The sequence below is a fragment of the Carassius carassius genome, chromosome 48 (assembly GCF_963082965.1).
Source record: "Carassius carassius chromosome 48, fCarCar2.1, whole genome shotgun sequence".
Taxonomy (NCBI): Eukaryota; Metazoa; Chordata; class Actinopteri; order Cypriniformes; family Cyprinidae; genus Carassius; species Carassius carassius.
The window spans coordinates 8,540,571-8,558,108 of record NC_081802.1 but is presented as its reverse complement, the minus strand read 5'-3'; the positions used below and the strand labels follow the sequence as shown (position 1 = coordinate 8,558,108).

Here is a 17,538-nt window from a genome sequence, read left to right as displayed (position 1 = left end):
CCAGTCCTCAGGTCCTTACACTGGCTTCCAGTTACATTTAGGATTGATTTTAAAGTACTTTTACTCGTATATAAGTCACTAAATGACCTAGGACCGAAATATATTTCAGATATGCTCACTGAATATAAACCTAACAGACCACTCAGATCACTAGGATCGGGGTCAGTTAGAAATACCAAGGGTTCACACAAAACAAGGGGAGTCCGCCTTTAGTTACTATGCCGCCAGCAGTTGGAATCAGCTTCCAGAAGAGATCAGATGTGCTAAAACACTAGTCACATTTAAATCTAGACTTAAAACTCATCTGTTTAGCTGTGCATTTATAGAATGAGCACTGTGCAATGTCCGAACTGATTGCACTATATTTTCACTGTTTTTTTTATTTTATTTTATGTTAACTGTTTTAAAATCATTTTAAATAAGTAAATTGTTTTATAATTTTAAAAGTTTTAAAATTGCTTGTTTTATTCTTGTTATAATATTTCTTCATTATTATTTTACTTTCTTTTATGTAAAGCACTTTGAATTACCATTGTGTACGAAATGTGCTATATAAATAAACTTGCCTTGCCTTGCCAATAGTAGTAAAAATAATACAACTAAAAAAAGATAATACCAATAAATAAAAAAATGATAATACAACCAATAAACAAATAAACAAAATTAATACTAAATAAAAAACACTACTAAATAAATATTTCTAATACTAATGCGTATCTTTTACTAATAAACAAATAATACGACTAAATAAATACATATAATACCACTACTATTAAAGAAACATTACTACAATCAACCAACAAACAAATACTACTAAATAAATATTACTGATAAATTAATAAATATTGCAATCAATAAATACTAAGGAACAAACAAACAAAAAACAAATCAATAAATACAAAAACATATTACCAATAAACTAAATACTACAAGAAACAAATACTAATAAATACAAATAAATACATATGAAAAATATTACTAATAAACAAAATACAACAATTACTAATTAATAAAAATAAATATGAAAAATATTACTAATAAACTAAATACTACAACAAACAAATACTAATAAATTAAAATGAATATGAAAAATATGACTAATAAACTAAATACTACAACAAATACTAATAAATTAAAATAATATGAAAAATATTACTAATAAACTAAATACTACAACAAACCAATTAATACTATTAAATAAATAAATAAATATTACTAATAAACTAAATACTAAAACAAACAAATTAATGCTAATCAATAAATAACACTAATACTAAATATATAACACTAACAAATAAAAAAAAATCTAAATAATTAACTCAACTAACTAACTGACTAAATAAAACTAATAAATGAATGAATGAATGAATGAATAAAGTACTAGTACTACTATTAAATAAATAAATAAACCTTACTGAACACTCCGAAGTTAAGCAAAAGACAAAAAAAAGTTGGCAGAACAAAATATAAAACATACTCTCCAAACTCTTTGAAGTGATAAGCACCTGGATCAAACTGTATAAGTTTGGCAGAACTGTGAGTGAAATCTTTCCCCACTTTGGCTGTTCCTTCTTCCACCTGTAAGATACAATCATTCAATCATCTAAAACTTAATCTATGCATGATAGTAAAATTAGCCAAGATAGTTAAGTCCACCTGTATGCCAATGTTCGCCGGATCTTTGCTGTTCCCACTGAGCACCACCTGCGCAGCTAGAGTTCCTGCGTTCTCACAAACACGATAACAGGAAGCAGACAGCTCCTGAACCACCTGAACTCCATCCTGTGTTGGCAGTCGAAAAAGCCAGGAATCACATTGGGTCTGAAATTATATCATCTAGAATTGCGATAGAATCCAGATCATATTTGGAAAGGTGGAATACAAGCTGTCAACTACTTATTCCATTATTGTTTTTATTATTATTTTCTTTGGTGTATTTCTCTGTATTTCTATTTTTATTTTAAGATATTTATATAGTTTATTATTATATTTATATTGTTTTTATTATTGCATTACTGTATATTGTTGTATATATTTATGATTTATATTTTATAAAAATGCAGATACATTTTAATAAATGACTTACTGAATGCTTAAATTGATAGAAAGATTTATCAAAGTGGTATATAAGAAAAATGAAATACTGAATAATCTCTAGGCCTTTAATATATCTGTGTGTGTGTGTGTGTGTGTGTGTGTGTGCGTGTGTGTGTGTGTGTTTGTGTGTGTGTGTGTGTGGATAGATTTACATACAATAAACAAAATCAAGTTCAAGAGGTAATGAAATATTTCTCTGTATTATAATTTATATTGTATATTTTTGTGCAACTTTTTGTAATGCATTATTATTTTTGTATTATTTTATAAATTTATGATTTATATTTTATGACAATGTTAGTCATTTCACCAAATGCAAAAAAAAAAGAAAAAAAGAAAAACAATAATATTATATTCATATATAAATACATAATATTATAAAATTAATATATTGGTTATATTTAAATCTGAATATAATTTGATATAATAGAATATTTATTTGTATTTTCACTTTTATTTTTATTGCAGCATATATTAAATATTCTTAAAAAACTTCTGAGGCAGAGCATACAGGAACTGTGCAAATATTACATTATCATATATATATATGCTGTCACTTCCATATCTGCAGGTATGACATAGTGCACTTCTTTCTGCTCCAGATCCTTCTGGGTAAAACGTCCTTTGATATAGGCGCCTATAGTAGGAAGAAAATTCATTATAATCTGGTCACAATCTGTGCATATTAAAATGACAGTCTGGACCATCAGTGACCCATGCACCTGCCTGTGAGGGCATTTTCAACGTAACTGAAGTGTGGAGGCCTTGTGATGGTGTGTCGTTGGGACTGTCTGGATCTGAAGCTTTCAGCTCTCTGGAGGTGATGTAGATGCCCTGTTTGCCATCCAGAAGGTTCTCCACAGTACTTGGAATCGCCTTGTTTATACTACTGGGTGGAATCTTGTGCAGTGTCTCTATCTGTGAAGATATAAATTATGGCATAGTTCAGTCAAATCTACAGAGAGTGAACAGCAAAACTGCATTCATGCTGAAATACCACTAGAGGGAAGCATTACATATCAATAACTGGGAAAGCATTCATTTCATAGCCATTGCTCATTGTGGATAAAATCTATATATAAATATTTGAATATTTTTGTTATATATTATTCAAATTATTTTATTTTATTAACAGTATTAGAATGTATCAATAAAATATATAAAATAAAATGTAATTTTTAAGTGAGATTCATCAAAAAATAAATAAATAAAGTGCTTTGACAATGAGGGCCTTTACATTTTATTTAGCTTATTTAACATTTCAAATCACTGTAGTTTAAATCTTGTAAAAAAAAAAAAAAAAAAAAAAAAATATATATATATATATATATATATATATATATATATATATATCAAGTGTATTTACCTTTTCCCTAATCTTTCCTTGTTTAAAAATGCATTAATGCAGATTTTCAAAATGAAAAACAACAAAAACCAAAAAAATTTGGACTGGATTTTCAAATTTTAGTTTTAAATAAAATGTTATTATAAATTAAACAGTGTATAAATATAACACTCCAATTAATATTTATCAGGTTAATTTTACATTCAATTATAAATGTAACTTCTTTACCATTATTTTCAGGAAAAAGACCCCACCTTTTTTTAAGCTCTTCAGCTGAATTTAAAAAGCAAAATAATTATTTAGGACAGAATAAGAAAACATAGCTACACAATATAAACCAACGTATGCCCACAAATATTTTAATTAATAAATTGCTTACATTTAGAACATTTAACCACATATTACAACTCTTTTGTGTTTTGATATTCATAAAAAATATACCCTTTTTTGAGACAATTAAAATATTAATTTAAAGCTCACCATGTGTTCACTTGTTGAAAAATATACATTTCAATAAAATATATATGACAATTATGAAATTTTAGTTTAGAATATTTTTATACAAACCACTGCTTTTAAAAACATTTTGACTCAAGTTAGCAATGCGCATCTTCAGCCAAGCGACGGTGTGCGCGCTCCTGCGGGGTGCAAACAAAGTTTTCGGCTGATTCACCAGTTTTAGCACAGGACACAGGGCGATTGCCGCTTCGCTGACCGCGTCAGTGGAATATTAAATTGTGTCGCAGGCCTCGAGAGAGCGACGCTATGACATAGTGAATGGCACCGGACCTGCAGCAGCACCTGGCCAGCAAAGCCTCTTCGTTAACATGCAATTCAACCGGGAGCGCTTTGTTAACTCGTGGCTGTCCTGCTGTGCTCAGTGGTTTGTATGCAAGTCGTTTATTTGACAGTTGTGTTAACTAGGCTAAACTAAAGAAAAATGTTTTCCTCAGAAACGTCCTGACAGAAATTGTATAGTAAGCCGTGCCATATCGTTAATCACAGTAAAACGATGGTACGGTATAACGTGGTATTACTTTCATAATTCGTTTAGAAATCGATGTAATTCTATTTTTTGTGTTTTAGTCAATATTTGGTTGCTTTGAGGCTATTGACGTGCTACTGAACTCCTAAACGCTGTCGGAATTCACCCTCATGGGATATATATATATATATATATATATATATATATATATATATATATATATATTTGTGTTTTGTTTTTTTGGCAAGTAAAATGGACAAAAAATATGGAAGACTCATCCTGCACTACACAGATTTTTGTCCAATCAGGTACTCTCTAGAATGAGAATGCCCCTCCACTTAATGCCACCTGAAATCACTATGGTATTTTTGAAGTAAACTATGTTAACCATGTTACATTTTTACAAGGGTTGTAGTTGTAGTTAAAATCAGTGTATAAATTAGTAATTCTGTAGGCATGTTGTACTTTTAAGTGTAACTACTTATATTTTAGGATATTTCCCACTTTATATTGATTGTGAGTGAATGTTCTCAAATCATAATCAGACTACCTGTATGGTAAAAACAGCAGATTCTCTCTTCAGCTGTCCGTACTCCAGATAACCTGTGTTAGGTCCATCTGTAGGCTGAAAGGTGAACCTGTCGATCCTGGCCCGTCCGTTCATATGATGGTAAGCTAGATCCATATTGCTGATGTCCAGTTGCGTGAAACAAGGCTTAGAGATGGGTAATCTTTTCAAGAGCAACTTTCCGTATTGTGGGCTTTGAATAACGATGTAGGTGGGATTCTCCAGATCTGTGTCTGGATCAGTCAGTTGTAGGTCATCAGTGGAAATGCTCTTTGATGATAGTCAGGGTAGTGGTATACGGTCACTGTGTTCCACAGTGAAATGAAATGGTAACGCTTCTGGACCTTACACTGTTTGTAATGGCAAAGCTGCATGAAAGCACATATTTTGAGTCAGAAGAGGTTATGGGAAGAATTTCTTTTATATGTGAACACTGTTCACTGCCTTGTATAAAGCGGTAGAAAAATTTCTGACATATTCACATCTGCGAATCAGTGACCATCAAGTAAATAATGAAAATGACTTGGCAATAATAGTATTGATAGTTTTTTTTGGGCATATTACAATCACTATTATTATTAATTACAATAAAGTATTTTTATTACCAAATTTCATTTATCTTATATTTCATTATTTCATTTATCTTTCATTACATTGCTTTTAGTGCAGTTTTCACTCAGGCCTCACACCTTTTAACTGTTGTAAAATCATTATAATACACGACCTCTCATGCCATATCACTTTATTCTAAAGTCTTGTCAGTTTTACAGCTTGTTCTGAGCTGCTGTCCTCACCCAACACCATTGATGCGTTGGAGAAGAAAGATGGGACAAGGAGGGGTGTGAGTCGAGCCGAGTCCCCATTCTACCCTCTGCCAAGCCAATCTGCCTCCAAACACATATTGCCCTGAAGCTGATAATTGCCAACCATGGTAAACAACACGACTGCCACCTCGCACTAGACTTGCAACCAAACACGCAGGTCCACTCTCACAGCCAAACTGGTGCAACATCTGGCATTGCCATTGTCCCATATTTGCTTGGTAATTGTGCCCAGGGTCTCCTGTCTCTGACTACATCTTTTAGAGCCATATAACCAATGCCAGGCCGAGTTATTACTCTCTTAATAATGGCCATTTATCATCAGCTGTCACAGCAGAGCAGAGGGAAAAACTGTCTCCCTGTTTCTTTTGGCCCCCACTGTCGGCCTGGAGTTTGACACACAGATGTTTGCTCAGGTGTCTCTCCTGATCAGGGAGACCGGCTGTCGCAACCTGCTTCTTTTGCCTCACATTAACACAAATACAAGCTATGAAGACACAAAAGCTGTTTCACACTATGAATCTATTAGATGTTATAACCAAGTTTTATCCCAATCTCTCGTGATTGTGTCGGAATTGCTAATTGAAAATACTCGGGTCCCACATGACTAACACTGTAGTGTCCATGTGCTTTGATTGGACCCCATGTTGTGCTGACTGAACACATTGGCCACTCGCCCCTCGTCAAGCTTGGCTCAGGAAGGTTTGTTTATTCCCAGATGACCCAACGATGAAACCAAGCCAGATTTTTGGGTGTCAAAGATTCACATAAGAAAGGCAGCACAGGTCAGCTCAACTGTACGCCCTGACTGAAGTCAGCCTGCTGCCAAATTGGCTGTAAATCCATGCAAAGGAAGCAAAAATTATCCTTTTTATTTTGCCTGTCTCTTGTTACTTGCGTACATAATTTTCATGTTGTCATGAGTGTGGTGTACCCGGTTTGCAGCCATATCCATCTGGGAGAAGGAAAGCACTGGAGCCCCTGGACTTTGGACCATGTGTAGGTGACCATGTTCAGGTTGGACTGATACAGTGTAAATGAGCTCATCTGGTTCGCTTCCACTGTCTGTGGCCATCAGAATGTCACTGGTGAGAAAGACTCTCTTTCCCTCCATCAGGGTCACAGGTTTAGTGATTAGAGTGATTTCACCTGTATGCGGCAAGTAGGTCAATTGGATTTCAGAGGCTGCTACATGAATATATTTAAAGCTATGAAGAATGTAAACATGTTACATATAAAGAAAGTTATGTGCAAGTAAGCTTATTGATGTTCTATGAGATTTGTTTGTGACAGCAGGGACAGTGCTGGGATCTAGGGCTGGGACTACAGATGTTTGGCCCCGGCTCTGTTAATAATTCATGCTGGGCATTTAAAGGTGGCATCCTTTGCAGCAGAACATTCTCACCTCTGTTCCTCCAGGATAAGCCAGAATGAAGCCAAGAAGACAATGGCTGCCATGCTTCCATGTTCACCCAACTGGCAAAGTCATTTTGGCCAGAGGGAAAGCCATTGTTTTTAATTATACATGTACAGATTTAATCTGTCAACAAAGCTGATTTTCTTAGACTTTGATTGAGGGAAAAACAAAAGCAGCGATCACTGAGACAATGAATACAAATTGGTCTGTCACTGAGTCAGTGCTATAATGTCATTGGACAAATTTTGAATGGTTATATGTCATTGCATCTGCCGAACTTAATAACCTTGGTGCTTCAAGAATGAAAGATAAAAGTGCTGTTTTTGAGCCAAGCCAAGTTCCTACTAGGATTATAGTTATTATTATTTAAAATAAATCTTACCCTTTTGAACAGTGCGGACCAAGATGAAGAAACTCTGTGAAGGTGTTGTGTTTTCCCCATCACTGAGAACAAAGTGAAACCTGTCATGGCCTTTGAAACCGCTAACTGTAGTGTGAGTGTACCATAGGCTATTTATCTTCACATCCTCCTGGGTGAAATTCTGACCTGGGGCCCGTTTCACTAAGGAGGTTCAAGAAACTGAGTTTAAACTTGAACTCCGAGTTGACTTACCCTGAGATGGGAAACTCTGAGTTTTCGGTTAAGGAACAGCTGAAATGAGTTTGTTTAATCAAATCTAAATTGACTGAGTTAAGCGCGTGCACCACAACTAGAAATAGCCATTATCATTTGAGCACCAATATTACAATTCACCATGGCAACAGCTCCCGCCAAAAAGCTGTCTACATACTTCAGATTAAATACAATTGTTATTCTTATCAGTGTTATAATATCACAGGTGAAAACTGGCAGAACGTTAGATTAATGAACTAATAGCTAATCATTTTATGGTATCTCATGGGCAAAAAATATATGTAAAATAATAATATTTTAAGTGCAATTTTCTTATTTTACAAATGATCTGCCAATAGAGTAAGAAAAATATGGCAGTGGCTATTTACACTAAGTGAAATTTAACATTTCTTAGCGATAGATTCTATTTACAGTAGGCTAAGTGCAAGTAGCTCTAGATGCTATTTACAGAAAAAAATTACAGTGAAAATCGTGATCTATTCTATTTACCATGTAAAAGTAGCAGTTCTTTGCAACAGGCTAAGTGTAAATAATAATTAGATGCTAGTTATCCTTTATACTGGCAGATACATACTAGGCCTATTTGCACCTATTATAATTATATATATATATAAATAGTTGTATCATTATTAAACACTTGTTAGGCACTTTACTTCCACTTTTAGAACATTTTATTTTTTTTCTATTCAAAATAAATTCTAATGTGACATGTGATGGGAAAAGTGAGAAGAACAAGCTCGGCAAAAGCCGGACTCTAACCCAATCAATCGCATTACAAGCTAGTTTTCTGTGCCCAAAACATTACTGCCTACACCACTGAAGCCGTTATTCACACGTGTCGTATTTAACCTTATGTGTGGATGGAGGGCGGAGCTACAGTAGATTTGCGCTTAGTAATAGACACTCAGAATAATCTTGTTTTCCATTTGCATTAAGATTACTTTTATTACCACACTGTCATATAATTTTACTTAAGTAAAATGCACTTAATTTAGATCCCCCAGGAAACAAGAGTAAGTATCTTATATAATTTTCTTATATAGAAAATCAATCTTTATTTGTACTTGGGGGGGGGGGGGGGGCACTTAGTAAGAAGAGCATTTTTCCAGTGTGCATCAATTTAGTGTTTAAAAAGGGGGAGGAGACTGAAAGAATCTCTGGGTTTATGGAGGAAAACCTGCTCCTGACCAGGTTAGGTTCATAGAGTAAGTTACCATGGTAGCTGACTCTGAGTATAAGTTAGCTCTCTTTCAGAAACGGGCTTGACTTACCCTGCTTTCTCGGGCTTGACAAACCTCCCATTCTGAAACTGAAAACCTAGAGTTTCCCTCATTTCAGGGTTAACATACAGAGTTTTCACCCTCCTCTGTGAAACGGGCCCCTGAACACCTAGCAAAGAAAACGTTTGTTTTGTTCAGGTGACTTGAAAGTCGTAGTAGTTTGTGGTAGTTTGTGATCTTAAGTTATTTATGTCATTGTCATAATTTGACAATCTCTTCTCCAGGGCCTTGACCTCAATGCCTGCATGAGAATCTTTGGACACTAAAGGTATTGGTGCCAAGTCTGCATGCTAAAATTTAGATTCCTAAATAAATAAATACACAAACAGCTGCTTTTAGAAGGAAGGAACAAGCAGGACCAGCCTGTTATTTTAATCCATGAGGACTTTAAAACAAGGAAGCAGGCATCTGACAAAAAGACGCATTACTTCTGCTGTTGTGGAGTTTACATGCACACTCTTAGATCTTGGTGATTTTGGAGGAAGAGGATGGAATGGACATTAGCAATTTACTCAAGGATTTAACTTAATTCCCATATACTTAGTCAGGGAGACACAGATCCCTAGCCACATGTGCAGTACAGGTTGTTTTGACCCCTCTTCCCTAAACCCTATCCAGTATTGGGCTCCCCCTTCTGTTCCTGTCCAGCCTCCACCACTAAAATCCCTCCCCTATTCCCGCTTTCATCTGCCTTTTTGGCTCTGAGTTTGTCCCAGGGCGTCCTTACTTTAGTAGCCATGGCTTTTCATCATTGACTGCTATGATGTGGACACACGCAGTCCCCTGGACTGTGTGCCCACCATCTGTCAACTGTACGGTGAAAGTGTCCTTGAGGGTTTCTGTGTTGTCGTGAATATACATGATCTTCATTCCTATGGATCAGCACAAGAGAGAGAAAAATCTAAGAATATTGTTGTGGATAAAGTATTTAGTGATATTTAGGATAAAACAGTCATTAGGTAATTGATTCCTGATAGCCTTGGACTGATATAGCTGGTTTTACCACTACTACCAAGAAGGACCCCAGTGAACATGTTCATTTTGTCAGTGACCTGATCACCCTTGTTTCTTTGGCTCTTTATCACTTGTTAACAAGCAAAGCTGTGCAGTCACCAAAGTACATCATGCACAGTAACTTTTCACAGAGAGCAATTGGAAAGATTTGCAGATGAAGCAGAAGCACCACAGTCACTCTGTGACCTATGTCTCCTGCAAAATCTGTTCTATAAGCCTGGATACCCACAGTGATGGCACTGATGGGCGGCTGGACCAGAGAACAGACTCTGTTCTTACAGCCATCCTCAACAAGCAGATAGTGGTACCCCGGAAGTCAGGTGGCAAAAGTTTGTGGTACTACTGATCACATGGATTCAAAAACTGACCTTGTTGTAGCTCCTGGAAGGTGAAAAACTGGATTGCTAAAGTTCGTTGGAAGACCTCAGGGTTCATGTTTTTGTAGCGATTCATCTTGAGACTATATATTCCATTGAGCAGTGTGCCATGGGCTGGGGGAACCAGGATGGTCATGGTAAGAGTATCTGCTGGAATATCAACATCCACTGCATTTAGAATATTAGGACTGAGGTCTTTCATCGCTCCCTACATGACCTATCGCAAGGTGCAGGGCAAGACAATAGCTAGCCAAAAATTTGCTTATTGGATAATTTTGTCTCCAAAAAGTATATCTTACTGTAAAGTTGCTAAATGGCAATGATCTCATCATTGGTAGGGTTGATGATGATGTAGAAGGGCAATGGTGCTGATCTCTGAATCCCATCACTGACAGTGATGGTAAAGTAGTGTGCTGTAGGCTCTACACTCACTGACTGGACATCTGACAGCTGGCTGAAATAATTTATTTATACAATATAACTAGCGATCTGAAAGACAAGGTCTTATAATAGGACATTTAAACAGGACACACAAAAGATAAATCTTGATTCTGCCAAGTAGGACACAATCTTGGATTTTAGGGATATTTAGGGATAGTGGCTCAGGGCTAGTATTGTAATTCTGTCTCTTAATCCCCTAAATGGTATATTTGTTTTGTTCATGGTAATTTGGTAAAATATCCTAGGTGTATATAAATGAGGTAACTTTTTAGCTTTAGGGTTAGAAAACAATGTTTGTTTGACAGGAACATTGTTCCAGGACCAACAATATATGTTAATCCAAAAACACACCCTACTTGGCATAGTCATAATAGTTGGGTACGTTTACAGGAATACTACTGACCCACTCGGAGTCCAGCATTGCTTTTTTCAAAGCCAGGGGATGGAGGGTGTTCTCCAGGAACCCATATTGTGGTGGGGTCACCAAGTGAAACATGAGCTGGTCTAGATGACTATCAGGATCAGATGCCTCCAACACCCCCCCCCCCCCCCCCCCCCCCCTCAACCCACACAGACATGCACTGGCACCTTCATCTACCACAAACATGTTACCTGACGAAACAATATACAGCATAACTAGTAGTAGTAGTAATATTTGCATTAATCATAGAGATGTCATTTTAGAGAGCTAAAGCAGAAGCATGCTTTTTTTTTCCTTCTCTAGAGTGCATCCCATTATTTTTCTTCTACTCCCTCTCATTTACAGGCAGGTCCCCTTGCTCCCCTCTTTCCTCACGCCTGCTATGCCACCCCACTAACACTCCCTCTCTTTCCCTGTTCTCTCGCTCGGCTCTCAGCCAGCCCGCTGCCACCTGGGTGTTGATAAAGCCATCATGCCAATGCTTACTGGCATCTGCTTCCATTTACTGCACTGATAAATAATGAATGGAGAATGGGCACTGATGAGGTTGTGCTTGGATAGAGCTCTGAAACAAGGGGAGGAATTAATGACCACCAGTCTGGAGTAAAAGTGATAAAACTCGTCCAGTAGCAAGGCAAGAGCTGTATTTCCCTCATTTTCCTGTACTTAAAACTCTTATGCCAACCCGTCTTTATTCAATGCAAATAAATTAAATGACTACTTTTCCTCATAAACCAATCCAGATCTGCTACATGGTGGCAACATTGGAGAATCCTTTTTTTCTGATGGGGATTAACCGAATTAGGAGATTATAATTGTGATTGAATGAGAAAAGGAATAGAAGACACAATGGACTTGTTGTCTTTTCCAAATACGGGCCAGTCCATTTTCTTCTCCTCTATGTCCCTATTGTCCAGTTGTTCTCACAGAAAGATGTATGTCTTTCTATTGCGCTTTTTTGCCACACATGCTCTGCTCTCTCTCTATAATCCCAACCAGGTGTGTGTATGTCTGTTGACACCCATAAACCGATGACAAGCGTGCTAGGATTTTCTGTGGATGTCCCACCGGCACCTAGCTGCCGTCTTCTGCTCATTGTCTTGCTCTGGTCACTGTCCTTTATTGATAACTGTAATGGTTCTGGCATTAAGAGTGAAATCCCCATCCTGGCAAGACGTCTCTAATACCCTGCTTCGAAACATACGTTCGGGGGAACGAAACGCTTGCATTAGCCACACTCCCAGAGCTGGGTATGCAAGACTGCGATTAAGTGATTCATTCACCAAGCTGCAGTCCATCACCTGCCTCAAAAATTCCTAGTTGCTTTATTGCTAGATTTAAGCGGATTGTCATGACAGTGAATTAATTACACCTTAACCAAATGCTCTGGTGATTTAATCTAGATGAGAGAGCATCTTTTAATCCATTCGGTCTATCAACATAATGCAGCATCAGTGTTCGAAATGTCTTTTGTCCCCTAAGAGATTTACTGCAGGCCCTGTGGTAGATGTTTACCCAACATTATAGTTGGGACCTGGTTATTGACGGGCATCACAGTGATGATGAGGTCATAGACCGGAAGCGTGCCATGCAGGGGGATGGGTGGGGGAGAGCATCCTCCTGGCAGCACCCATCTATTGTTCCAGCCTCTCCACAATGAGACTGACAGTGTTTGAGACAGGATCTTCACTTTGAGGCCTGTCTGTTGCATACATCCTTCTTCTGCAGACATTTTTTGTTACCATAATAGCCAATATTACTTGTTTCTTTTAATTGTGCATGCTCATTTCTCCATTTGTACATTTAGATTACATTTGCCATCATCTTATGCTCACTTAATAATAATTTATCTTTAAAAGTTAAACTAAGTTATATAAGATTAAATAACATATAATGCAAATCATAAAATAATGCGATACAAGATAAAAAATATGAAAAATGTATATTTTACTTAAAAACATATTCATGTTATTTAGTATTCATAATTATTTAAATAATTTGTCTTATCAGTATCAGTCTGAATTTTATTACATCAATCTGATGGTATTTCTCTACATTATTTAATATTATGACGGAAAGACTGCCATTCTTAATAAACCATTTTATTGTGCATATGGTAATAACCTGTGTGCAGGTAGAAAATGAGCCTATTTAGCACATCCAGTTGGTAGATCTTGTCCATGGTGACCCCGTTTCGTGGCAGCACCCCACGTGCATGTGTTCTGGCAAGCATGTATATTAGCCGAGTGTCCTCGCTGTCAACATCTGTAGCAGAGAGGTACTCAACCGTAATCTGGACCTGACTCAGACCTGACCTGACCTGACAGTTCAGCCCTCAAGTCGGAGCCTAACTGTGGGGGGATCTAACAAAAAATGCAAATAAAAAAACACTAAGGAAATATGCATTTTAATAAGGGACTGCTGCACTGAAATACAATATAATTTGCCAAACATAAAAACTATTTTTTAAACAGAAAATTACCTGAACTAAAAGCGGTCCATATGCAGAGTTGATTCTATCTGTGATAGTAAGACCAATGCTATCCTTTAGGGTATCACAGTCATCATGAATGCATCTATTGTAATGTACAGATAATAAAATCATCATCATACATTTTTCTTAAGACATGATTTTCCAGCCCAAAATTTTTATCCTACAAAAATAATCTCTAGCTACAGTTTTTCATATTCATACCTGACCCTTAATACTTCTCTAGCATTGCTGTGCCCTGCAGCTCCAGTCTTCCATGTTGGGATTGAGTCTTCATGTGAACCCTGAGCTGATTTTCTGAGCTGTCCACATCCTGCACCAGCAGGTGCTATTCCATCAAGAAACTACCACCACCTTCCTCGACCCTCAACAAGTTGGTGAGCATCTATGAAAAAAGGTTTGGGAAATTAAATTAAATAATCGAATCCAAACTTTTGGTACCCTGTTGGATCATTTCTCGATAGCCAGATAAAATCTCACTTCTGGGGCCTGGTTGTCAACAGGTATGACTGTGTTGTTGAAGGTAAGACCCGTGGGAACAACGCCCTGCGAGTCACTCACAGAAAACACAAACTGCACAAAGAGAGGCTCAGGGCCAGTATCCTGTACTCAGTTTTTGGTGATTCACTGCATGCTGTGGAAGACAAAAAATACAATATCCAACTGAAGAGGCATGTTATTTGCACTTAAATTTCAGAGTGTTACAATAGCGTACAACATTTAGGAAACCTATTTGTGTGCATGTTTCAGACCTTAGTAAAGGACTGGAACCATTGCATCTATTTCATGGAGTTTATGGTTCTGTCTGCCTGCATCTGATTACCTGCAAGAATTTACAACAGAAGTTATATATATGTGAAAAGATATATTATATTATATTATATTATATTATATTATATTATATTATATTATATTATATTATATTATATTATATTGTATTGTATTATATTATATAGTTAAAAATCTTTAAGAAATATAACCTACTAAATTCAACCGAATCGGTTCATGTGGAGAGGACTTCTTAACCAGCTCTCCTGCTCTGGTAAAAGTAATCAGCTGATACTGAATGTAGTCGTCGCTGGAGTCCAAGTCTAAAGCCATCAGCATGTACTCCTCCACCCTAACTGTGCCACCTTCCTGAACCTCAATGTCCATGTCATTGATAAGAAAAGGAGGGGTGTTGTCTTTTGGAAGAACGTAGATGGGGAATTTGTGTCTGATGCTGTGGCATCCATCCATGATTCGGAAGACAGTGTAATCCCTCATGCCATTCCAAATCTGTAAAACGTTCTTTCTCCTGTAAAAAAAAAAAGTGTTTTTTAGTCCATAGAATTAAATCATTGGGGCCCAATATTGTTGTTTTGGACCCCACTGACATTCATTGGGTGAATGATCCCTTTAAGACAAGTAGTAAACATAATGTGATAACATTTTCACACCCATCTATGCTATCATTTTCAATATCATTTATTGGCTCAATGCAATTGTGAAAAATAAGTTTTGTTTTTCGCCTGAAGGCACAAACGTTGGTTCTGGCTTCTTCCCACTGCGGAAAAAGAAAGATGGCGTCCTTCCCAGGCAATGGCTGCTGCCCACCATGAAGCTGAGCTTCTCCTGCTTGCCAGTGAGGCAGAAAGGCAAGGTCACCAGACAGATTGAATGATGACTGGTTGCACAGCAAACCTAATTAGCAACTTTTTCAGGGGGAAATGTCCACAAGTCCAATGCAGAAACAAGTAAGTAATTGGGCCCAAAGGTGGCTGTGGGCAGCAGGCCCAAAAAAACTGTCTCCATATAGATACTCAATGGAAGAGGACATTGGGCGGCAGCTTTCCATTTGGCCGAAGGCTGACTGAGGACTATCCCAAGGGTCGGAGAGCCTGAGTTTGAGGTCTACGTGAGCAATTCCCAATCCCCATCTAGGTTCTCAAGAGAGACCGGTCCATTCTGGAGCACAACTTGCTGTTTAGCTCAATCATCCTGTAGTAAAATGAGATGCTTTTGAAGCGGATTTGGTGCCAACATTATGGGATGAATCTGCTCTCAGCAAGAGGGATCACAAAGTGACACATCATCCTCAAAAATGTAAACACCAATTAAATGAAGGTTTTGGCTTAAAGCAGGAGCTGTTGTTTGAGTAGGCTGGAGGCTTCTGCTGATCAGGTGGTCTTCTGTCAGAGAATGAGACAAGGAACGGGGCCATGGGCCTGGAAATCCTCCAAACCAGGAAACACAAAAACAACCTACCGCAGCTTCCATGGGAGAATGCATGCAGCAAAACATCCCATTCAGTCCCTGAAATAACAATTCTGCCTTGCCTTTAAAGAAACCAAGGATTAAAAGTTTTAATTCTGTCATCATTTGCTTTACCTCATGTTATTCCAAATATTTTTGTCTGTCTTTTTGGGTGAACTATCCCATTAATTTCCTACTTTGGAATATTCCAATGGATAAAACTTTTCAGATAGACACATGATTGTCACCAGTTCTCAAAGCTTGCTAAGATACTCATCTGATGGAAGAGAAATGACCTTGTGTTGGACATCTGGCATTAAAAAATGCCATGAGCCTTTCCAATCTGCTACTTATAGGGTCTTTGCAAACAAAAGTCTGCTGGAGTGGAAAGACAGCCGCTACGGCTCTAAAGACATCTTTGGTCGATGCCTCCTGGCAAAGTGTCGCCGAAGCATTTTGCACCTGATTAGCAAACCCATGCAGGCCACCCGGCATATGTTTCAAGAATGATACCCACATTAAGGAAGGTTACCACATGGATGGAGAATTAATAAAGGAGTGGGTTTCACTTTATGAGACTGTGACACATTGGAGAAATGTCATGGCAATTACATTTGGATTGGTTTCTACTTTCAGAGAGGTGACTGATTAGAATCCTTTACCTCTAGCACTGAAGTGTCCATTAAGTGGGCCATCCATAGCTATATGGGTGACGGCATCTACGTTGTGGTTATCAACAACCTGTAGGTGCTCCCATGTGATTGGTCTTGATTGGCCTTCCAGCAGATCCAACCCTGTAAGAATAGAGATGTTTTACCTCAGTCTCACATTTAGAAGATTATCTATTTTAGTCCGCTAACTACCCCATGTTCGATGAGACTCGAGGAGCGTTGGAGTGTGGATAGAGATGTGCATTAAGATAGGAAGACTTGGCACAAATGAGCCATCGATGGCCTGAAACTCCACCTGGACAACAGATGAAGTAAAACAACAAATAAATGATAAAACAAATGGATTAAATTTGACATGATTTTTTATTAAATATGACACATCATTTTTCTTTCCAAACTCTGGTTGGAAGTCACAATAAATACAAATTATTTAATTATTTTCACAGATACAATACAAACAGCAACAATTAAATAAAAAACAGTGCAAAAAGACCGTAATTTAAATACTTTTGAAATACTTTTAAACATTTATGATATTATGAATATATATTATATACACATTTATAATAATCTTTTCCACAATATAAAACAGTGTTATTTTGGTATTATTTACTTACTATTATAGTATTTATTAATAATTAGAATTAGCTTTAAGTTTAGTTTAAATTTTAGTGATTTTGTTATGTGCTCCCATTTTTATATGCATTTTCTATTCAGCTTTAATATTTTATTCCAGATTTA

The 17,538-nt window shown here is 36.9% G+C and overlaps 1 pseudogene; it reads right to left on the bottom strand.

Annotated features, from left to right (window-relative positions):
- Positions 1-17,538, bottom strand: part of LOC132131376 (FRAS1-related extracellular matrix protein 1-like) — a 32,192-nt pseudogene that overhangs the window by 6,682 nt on the left and 7,972 nt on the right.